Source organism: Triticum aestivum, chromosome 7A (genome assembly GCF_018294505.1).
Source record: "Triticum aestivum cultivar Chinese Spring chromosome 7A, IWGSC CS RefSeq v2.1, whole genome shotgun sequence".
In the NCBI taxonomy this organism is placed as follows: Eukaryota; Viridiplantae; Streptophyta; class Magnoliopsida; order Poales; family Poaceae; genus Triticum; species Triticum aestivum.
The window spans coordinates 570,160,629-570,171,020 of NC_057812.1; positions in this window are offsets into that span (position 1 = coordinate 570,160,629).

A 10,392-nucleotide genomic window follows, 5' to 3' on the forward strand; every position below is an offset into this window, starting at 1 on the left:
GGGAGCTCTGGGGATGACGCAGAGCGTCGCGCCAGATCCGACGCCGCACGCAAGCGGGGCGCACGGAGGTGGCTCAACCGCGGTAGCCGGTCGCCGCCAACGTTTGAACGCCGCGAGCTGGTCGAGTTCGAGCGCAAGCTTGCCCGCCGCCACCACGCCTCATTCGGCTCCTCTGCCGCAGAGAGCTTGTCCGCGGGCGCCTCGAGCTCGTGGCTCAGTCCGATGAAGAGAGAGCCGGAGGAACTCGGGCCGCTCGCCGTCAAGCTCGAGGCCGAGGCGCCGCCGCGTCGAGGAGTGATTGACCCCAAGGACTACCTCCCCCCGGGGCAGGAGGAGCACCTAGAGCGTGTCGTCATGGAGCGGTCGGCGAGGGAGCGGGAGGAGGGCGAAGTGCGCCGCCGACGCGAGCTCGAGTACGAGCAGATGTTCCCCAGACGGGTGTTGCGGCGTTGCAGGTCCGCCTCCATGAAGGTGGAGCAAGCCAAGTTCTTCATCGACCTCGACCCCTCCGACGAGGACTTAGCTCCTCCGGCTCCTCCGCCGTGCCGTCGCTGCCGCGAGCTCATCGATTTTTGGTATCTAGGCTCGGGCCCACAGATTCCCCCACTAGTATGATCAATGTAGATGAACTAATGTATGATCAATGTCGTTGCAAGTTTCTCTGGCGAATGCTTTTCTTAAAATTTTACAGTTTCATATACGAGGTCTGATCTGCAGCGCACGAATTCAATCCGCAAATCTCATCTGTCTGTAAACACAATTTGCGGGTCGGCATTATACGAGGTCTGCTAGAGATGCTCTTAGATGGGTTGTCAGGACCCCGACTCAATGCCACATAGATCTAGCATGTAACCCTTCATATCACTTTGCGGCCTCACGCACGGTATTCCCACGGGTGTCGCCTTACCTTTACCCGGGACCGTTTGCGCCTTTTGGCACACATATATGACAGTGTCGCTAGCATCCATATGATAAGGAGCCCGGGCTGACATGGCTAGTCGTAAACCTAAAGTGGCACAGACTTACAGGGACAGGCATCCATGACCCAGCATCGAACGTGTCGGTCATCAACGAGTGAATCCAGGTTGTAGCACTGGGCTAGCAGGACTCCGGTGAACCGGGCTGTAGCGGGCTAACAGGACTCCGGTATTCATCGCGTGACATTTCCCCGAAGGGACAGACACAGGAACGAAGAAGGACACATGCCAGCCAGCCTAAGTGTTCCGGAGCAGTAGCAAGCTACCATGGCTCGGTGGAAACACTAGGAGACATTTCCCGATAAGAGAGGCTACTAAAGATAAACAACTAGATAGTCAGATCCCACACATACCAAGCATTTCAATAACATACACACAATATGCTCGATATGTGCAACCACAACATGGCATCACAACATGACTCTACGACTCAAGTACTTTATTCAATAGGCTCCGAGGAGCGAGATATTACAAACAGGGGTCTCATGACCCAACAATCAGAGCATACAAATCAAAGCACAAGCGGAAGCTATCATGTCTGGGTACAGACATCTATAACTGAAAAAGGCTGAGAAGCCTGACTATCTACCAGATCCTGCCGGGGCACAAGATCGTAGCTGAGGTAACAAGCTAAAGGTCGAAGTCCACGTGGAACTACTAGTGAGACTGAAGTCTCTCTGCAAAAACATAAATTAAGCAACGTGAGTACAAATGTACCCAGCAAGACTTACATCAGATCTATCTACATATGCATCATTATCAACAAAGGGGGTGGTGGGGTTTAACTGCAGCAAGCCAGCTTTGACTCGGTGGCTATCCTAAACTACGACTGCAAGCGACTCTTTTGAGGTGGCGCACACGAGTCCACATATTCACCATATCAATACACCACTATGGATCCGCTCCCGTCTCCCTGCGAGAAGGCCATCCATAGCACTCACGCTTATCTTGCGTATTTTAGAGTATCCACTTTCACTTGTCTATGAACTGATATAAGCAACCCAGAAGTCCTTTTCCACGGACACGGCTATTCGAATAGATCATATTAACCCTGCAGGGGTGTACTTCTTCACACACGCTCTCACCACTTACCGCCGTTTACACGACATGTACTCGGCAACCTTCAAGCGGAAGCCCAACGTGGGTGTCGGCCACGGCCTACCTAAACACTCAAGTCTCTAGTCCAGGTTTATCGCCTATTCGGGTTCCATCCATGAGGAGATCCGGCCGGAGTTTCGCTCACAGCCCCAAACGATGTGAACAGGGTTCCCGAGACACCAAACGGGCGCCCGGTACACCGTGCCACGTGCCTACCGCATCACAGCCCACCCCTACGGTCAGCGCTGCCCACGGCCTCCAGCATACTACAAACACCAGAAACTACTTGCAACTCCTGGACAGAGGACAAGGGTGGTCAAGAAGCCGAGAGGGTCCATTGGTTTCGGGCCCAATGCGTGGTAGTAGCTGAATCATGGATCACAAACACAGAACTCAGTTCCTGAGGACGGCTGCAATGAGACAACCCACCATGTACTCCTACATGGCCTCTCACCGCTACCTTTACCAAATCGTCTTCACACACTTAGCTCACACACAGTAGGACATGTTCACACGCCTCTGATTCATCCCCGATGAATCAGACCTGACTCAACTCTAAGCAGTAGCAGGCATGACAAACAAACATGAAGGAGTAGGCACAACAGGGCTCAAACAACTCCTACTCATGCTAGTGGGTTTCATCTAATTACTGTGGAATGACAGGTCATGCAGAGGATAAAGGGGTTCAGCTACCGCAGCAAGTAACAGATGAATCGATGTTGTCCTAATGCAGTAAAAGAGAGCAGGAGCGAGAGAGTGGGATTTTATCGGAATGAACAAGGGGGTTTTGCTTGCCTGGCACTTCTGAAGATAACATTGAGTCTTCATTAGTGTCAACGATCACATCATCGGTATCACGTCTATCGAGAGGGGACAAATACCGGCAACACAGAAGGGAACACAATCAATGCAATGCACAATATGATGCATGATCATGACATGGCAAAATGAATGCGTTTTGGGCTAATGCAACTAGCAACAGATTAAATAAAGTTGGTTTGAATATAATATTCAAATTCAAACTCCATATGTGATTATTCAAATGCCATTTAATTGATTTGTGCTAAACAGCAGCTATAAGTTGTTCTAACATGCATGAAAATGGTACAGATGGATTCCTTGAATTTTTCTGATAATTTTTCATATATAATTTATTTAATTTGGAGTTACGGTTAATTTTCTATGATTTATTGAAGTTTTAGGCATTTTCTGGAATTTCCTGAATAATATAAAATAAACTAAATTCCAGAAAATGAATATTGCGTCAGCATGACCTCATAGTGACGTCAGCAGGTCAACGGGCGTCGTCCAGGTCAAACTGACCTGTGGGCCCTACGTGTCAGTGTCTGGACTAATTAACCTAATTAAAATTAACCCTAACTAACTTAGTTAGCCGGGCGGGGCCCGCATGTCAGTGAGTCAGTGGCTTAACTAAATTCGTTATTAAATTAACCAAAAGTTAGCAGGGGACGGGCCCACACGTCGGTGACCCAGGGGGGTCAAATCCCTGGTCAACCGGGCTAATCCACCGGCGTCTAACCGCCGGCAACGACCAGACGCGGCGGTGGCTCGCCGGAATGGCTGCTCCGGCGCCCATTCGACGCGCGGAGGGGTTCTACAGGGAGCTCGAGCTCGTGCGCATCCAATGGAGCAAACCCGAGGAGCTGGGATGGCCTGAGTCGACGGCGGCGAGCTCCAAGGCGACGGCCGGAGTTCGGGCACCTGCGGGTTTGGCGTTGTGGTGCTCGGGAGGGGAAGCTGGTTGGTGTGTTGGGCTCCTGGGGGCTTTATGAGCACGGTGAAGCACTCCGTCGTGGTCATGCGCGGCTATGGCCACGGCTGCGCCATGGCCGGCGGCGAGAAGCTCTCGGCCGCGACGGCATCGGTGTTAGAGGAAGAGATCGGGCCAGGGAAGAGGGGGAAACAGCACAGGAGCTCACAGCGGGTGCAGCGGTGGCCTCGGCGAGCTCGGGGAGGCACCGGAGCGAGCGAAGCATCGAGGGGGATCTCCGGCGGCCGAGGTCGGAAACGGCGGCACTGGCAAGGCTTCAGGGCGTCCGGCGTTGCGTAGCTCAGCGAGGAGGTCGAGGACGATGCGTCAGAGCTTATGGAACTGGCGGAGGGGCGAGGGAGGGCTGGTGGCTGCGGCTATAGCGAACGGCGGCGACGGTCGCTCTCGGGTGCGTGCGAGAGAAAGAATAGAGGAGGAGATGGGGACGAGGGAGTGAGCGGGAGGGTTCCAGGGGTCGAGGCGGCGCCGAGGAGAAGGCGCGAGGCGTCATGGTGGCCTCAGGCGAAGCAGACGAGCAGGGTGGTGGCGTGGCGAGCTCGGGCGCGTGCGCCGAGTCTCTCCTCTGCCTACTGGCGCGAGGAGGAAGGCGACAGGGAGGAGGAGGTGGGCTGGGCCGCACAGTGCTGGACCAGCACAGGAGCTGGGCCGGCTCTGGTGGGCTGCACGGGTAAGGCCAGATAGGCTTTGCTCTTTTTATTTCTTTTTCTTCTGTTTTGTTTTTATTTAATCTTTTGCCACTGTTTTGAAATAAGACAAATTCAAAGACAGTGACAAAATTCCCCTGAACATTTTATTTAGCACAATGGAATTATACCAAAGCACATAAAAATGTTTCAGTTATTTGAACATATATTCAGTAATATTTGGATATAAGTTCAAATTCAAAATAGTATTGATTTAAATTCAAAGTCTCAAAATAAATCCTTTTAAAATGTTCAATATTTTTGGTTTGGATCAAAACCCTTGCCAAAAATATTAAACATCTAAGAAGAACATTTTGGAACAATGAATGAGATTTTAGGGTTTTTGCCCTTCTTTTATTTAGGGTTTTTGAGGCTTCTGAATTCCTCAGTTCAAGTTTTAAAAATTTACACATGATGCACAGATGGAAGCAAGCACAGGACAGGCCAGAGCTAGGGATGTGACATGGGTGCTGTAGAGATAGCCTCGTGCATCGCAGGTTGGCATTGCAGGTTTATAATCTCGGGTTGTAACTTGTAAGCCAGCATCAGTTGTAGAGCAGGTGTGTCAAAAGAAAAACTCTTTCCTTTATTTATTTTTGAACCGAAAACCGTAGAACAATTGTTCTATGGTATATTTTCATTAAAATAAAATAAAAGTATGTTACGAGGGGATCAAAAGATCCCTAAATACAAGGAAAACTTTGTCAATTCCTGCTCTTGGAAGCATTAGAGCTGATTTAAAACATGTTATCTAGCCACTGTTTGAAGCTTTGAAAGTGCTTCGCCTTTAGCTTGTGCTGTAGGAGCTTCTGATCTTGCTTGAGGTGAAAACGCCAAAAATGTACCGTATGTGGCAGACCTCTGAAAACTTTCCCATTTCTCTTATTCCAAGTATTCCAGCATCCAAGAATAACTATTTCTGTGGCAAATTGTTGTGGAAGTTTTTCTATCGCCAGTAGTGTTTCCTCGTATATTGAAGTACCTCTTGCCTTATGGGAATTAGAGTGTTCCAACAATCCTGTGCAAAATTACAGTCCCAAAGCAGGTGAAGGGTTGTCTCTTCAGCATTCTGATTGTAGTTTCGGCAGTGAGGATTGTTCAGTTGCATGCCTTTTCTCTGTAGGAGTGATCTGGTGTTGATTCTACTGTGGGCTACTAACCAGAAAAATATCTTATGTCTGAGTCTGCTAGAGCTCTTTCAAGTCAACTTGAAGATAGGGTGTACCTCCTCATTACCCATTAGGTGTTTGCACATGTGCATTGAAGAGTATTTATTTTGAAGGCCATTGCAAGTCCATTTATCCTTCCCATATCTGTCCGGAGAGGGGATAATATCCCCCAAGTTGAATGAATTGATTGTAGGCTGTGTTGGATAAAGGAGTGTGGAACTGTTCAATCCAGCTTCCAGAGTCACAAAATTCTTGGACAGACAAGGAGCCCCTAATAGCAAAAGAGTGCAGCTCTCGGAAATTTTGTTCCAATATATCTCCTTCCTCTTTCCTTTATTTTGGTTCTACCGGCCTTTTGTTATCCTCAAGAAAATGATTTGTGCTCCATATATCGATATGAATCCTATGGGATATGATGGTATTTCATATTCAGTACAAATATAATAGTCGAAGCATTGCAATGCAGGTGAGGGTGGTACATCTAATAGTGCTTTTTTTGTGTGTGTTAGTGTTGCCTGTGTGCATCCTAACTATGCAGAGGCCAGATATGTACTCATGCTTGTATCCACTTGGTGCTTCATTTTTAAGTTATAAAATTCATCCGTTGTTGAAAAAAGAATCAAAGCTCACTCAAAGTGATGCTACGGATTGGCCCACTTTCCAGTATCTGCATATGGCTCTTTCTGTATAATGTGTCCTCGTGGCGATTGATGGGCGCATCCATATCCCGTTTGAGAGCTCCTATGCAACGCTTTAGGCGCCAAAAAGGATAGCTGGCGCTTGCTAGCTTTCTTCACAGGCCGCAGCCCAATAAGGCCACCTCCCTCTCGCGCCTGCTCGGTTTATGAAGTTTGCTGGTTTTCTTTCGTTATTACTTATAGTACGACCTTTCCCTAAAAGAAACTTACAGTATGATCTAGTGTACTACTTCGTGTGTCCCGACTGCGACTAGCAAGTCGGGACGGAGGGAGAACTTGCCTCAAAAAGAAAATAAAAACTACAGTCCTACATGGCCAGCGGTTTTTATCTACTATACCACATGGCCAGCGGTTTTCAAAATATATGAATAAAACTTCATGAATCGAGAAAAAGTTTATGGTTTGAAAAAAGTCATTTTTAGTTTTTTTTTAATTTAAAAGAAATCATGAAATTTTAATATATAATCATGAATTTCAAATAAGTTCATGACATTTAAAAAAGTTCGTAAATACTGAAAAATTCATAGATTTTGAAACAATGTAAGCGGATTCGGAAGAAGTTCACTAATTTAATAAAGTGCTAGATTTGAAAATAGTTCATGAATTTCGGAAAAGAAGTTCATGAATTCAAAAAAAATCATGAGTCTGAAAAAACTTCACCAATTTTTAATAAGTGTGTGGACTTCAAAATGTTAACAATATTTGAAAATTAGTTTACGAATTTTACAAGATTTCAATTTTTTTTTGGAAAACTTCATGAAAATTGGAAAATTTTCATATTTTTTAGATAAAATCACAAATTTGAAAAAACTTCACGGGTTTTTAGAAACTTCATAAAAACTAAAATGAATTTGTGAATTTGAAAAACATTCACGCATTTGACAAAAGTTCACGAATTTGAAAAAGCTCACGAATTGAAGAAATAGTTTATGATTGAAAAAAAGTTCACAGATTTTGAAAATGGGAAATAAAGAAAAAGGAAAAAAAGGAAGAAAAACTGGCCGAAACAAAACCGAAAAACATGTGTCTTCTAGGCGCAAAACATGAAACAAAAGAAGTATTATTAGGCACAATAGGTGAGTCGTCTGTGTCAGTTACTATGTTCGGAAGGAAACCTTGAGGTTCCTCCTTTGAATCTCACTACCTGCAACATTTTTGTACATTCAATAAAATGGGCCAAGCCCAGGATGCAAGGGGGTGTGCATCGGTTTGTTGAGTTGCCTTTAGGCGTCGGGGTCTCGTTTGTAGGGAGACCGTGAGATGGGCCGGCCTACGCGCGTGCGATGCCAGAACCCCCCTTGTCTTTTCTTTTTCTTTTTAACTCTTATACTCCCAAATGTTCTAAAAATATATTTAAAAAATAATGCGTCAAAAATTGAAAAATGTAAATCAAACATGGGAAATGATTAGCTTCAACCGACTGATCTTTCATTGCCCATCCGCTTCCTCACGCTTGCGACGCGTGTCCTTATGGGACCAGTTCGTTCTTATCCTCACGCCAATGTCCACGCCTCTCATTCCTGAAGCTTCTCGGTGGGATCGTTTTCTTCTCCTTTCGTCCACCCCGTCTGCTTCCATCTCCCCCCACTCTCTCTCCTCGAGCCGGCGCTGCTCATCCATCTCTCTCATCTCCCCTCTCCTCCATACTATGCTGCTGCATCGGGGACAAGCCTCATGCATGGGAAATACCTCGTTGACCAGATCCATTGCATGCCTACTTCAAGGCTCCGGCGTTGTAGGCTAGGCCCCAGATGTTACATGCCTGTGTTACTCACCATCGAGATTTGGATGAAATTTACTACATGATACTACAAGTGCTTCAGGCGGAATTTTCGCAACAAAGGTCTTGTTGCAGGAATATGGAGAAGAGGTCGCAGATGATGTAATTTTTGGAACAAGGAATACATAGAAGTTTTTTTTTGCAACAATGGTCTTGTTGCAAGAGTGCATAGATGAGGCCGGAGATGTTGTTGCAATTTTTGCAACACGGATCTTGTTACAGGAATCTAGGAAAGATGCCGGAGATATTCTTGCAATTTTTGCAACAATGATCTTGTTGCAGGAATACGACAAAGGGAACAAGGATTACTTGCCCCCGCGTGCCGGCGGCAGCTGATTTTTTGTGGTGGTTGGGGGCGACATCATTCTGGGCGCAACTCTGTCGGGGACGGTGGACAAGGGAGTCTGTTTCTGAAACAGAACCGTTGTCGCGGAAATTAAAGAGGGATCAGCCGGCGCGAGGTGGTTACATCGAACGGCTGTCAGCGCTCTGATCCAACGGTTGTCCAACCGGCGGATCATTATAACATGTCCGCCGGCCGACGCCTAGCGTCGCCCATCAAACATTGGAAATATGTTAAATACGTGTAGAAACAAATGTTTATCATGTATACAAATAATATACAATGTGTATTTAAAAAGTTGATATGTATTAAAAAATGTCAAACGAGCATTTAAAAATGTTAATAAAGAATTTCAAAGACGTTAGTCAAGCATTTAAATAATTCTAAATGCATATAGAAAAAATGTTTGTCATGTAATGAAAATGTATTAAAAATAGTGTTTATGAGAAAATACTTTATCATGCACTAAAAATGTTAAATGTGTATAGAAAATGTTTCTGATGTACAATAAAAATGTTCAACCGACATGAAATAAAAGTAGACATAAAAAACCATATATTTTAAAAATGCTAACTATGTCTTTACAAAATGTTAAACATGTATATGAAAATGTACACTATGTGTGAAAAACATATTTATTGCCAATAAAAATGTTCACTAGTTACTTGAAAAATGTTTACCTTGTATTCAAAAAGTAAAACTTATATTTTCAAAACATACATCTTGTACCGAAAAATGTTCAACGTGTATCAACATAATGTTTCACGTCTACACTGAAAATTACATTGTGTACTGGAAAAAAGTAGATATGTGTTGAACAAAGAAATAACCAATAAAAAATTGAGGAAGAAACAAGGAAAACTAATGAAAACCGAAAAATAAGCAAAAGAACAGAAGAAAACCACTGAAAAAGAATGCAAACATCAAAACCAAAGAAAAAACCAAGAAAAAATGCGAAGGGAAAAACCAAAGGAGAATATATAATAAAAGGAAGTCCATGAAAACAGATAAAAAAACAGAGTAAACCGGAAGAAATTATAGAAAAGGAAAGAAACAAAAACAGTTAAACCCAAAAAAAAAGAACATAGAAAACAGCGAGAAAATAAACAAAACAGAAAAATACAACCATAGAAAACCTAACCAAAAACCAGTACAACGATTTCCCAAGCGAGCGAGGAAAAGAAACGAGCAAACCGCTAAATGAGTCGGCCCAGAAACAAAGCGCGAGGGAGTTTATTCAAGCGAGCAGAGCATATATCTCGCTATAACCAAGATATAGCTCTTGCGGCAATTGATGCCCTTTTTTCTTCGCTAGTGTGACCCCCACTGAATTATTATATTTTTTGAAATCATCCATGCAATGTCCCAAATATTGATCCATATGCTTACGTTTAATTCTATTGTTGCTCTCTTTAAATTTACTTCGACTTGGCAACTGTTGGGTATTTTTGTTACTATGATACTGCTTTGCCACATACATCACTTCTTTCAAACAAGCATTTGTTTCAGATGTGGTTGAATTGACAACATAATTGCCAACTGCTAAAGTTTTTAAATACTCTTTGGCTCTTTTGTGTCGAGTCAATAAATTTGTGTTGTGACCCCCTACGTTTGTGGATCATCATCTATACATTATTGCATCAATAACAAGTGAGCCACTCATGTTTTGTTGGAATTCCAAAATGCATAGTTTTGTATTTATTGACAAAATGATTGTGAAACTACTTAAAATGGGCTATTTCTTTATATTTTTACCCAGCTTAGTTTTTAAAGAAATACTTGTACTTATAGGATGGTGAGCATTTCCAAAATCTGGAGTTGCCCTAGCATCTTGAGCAATATTCCCTCCTTT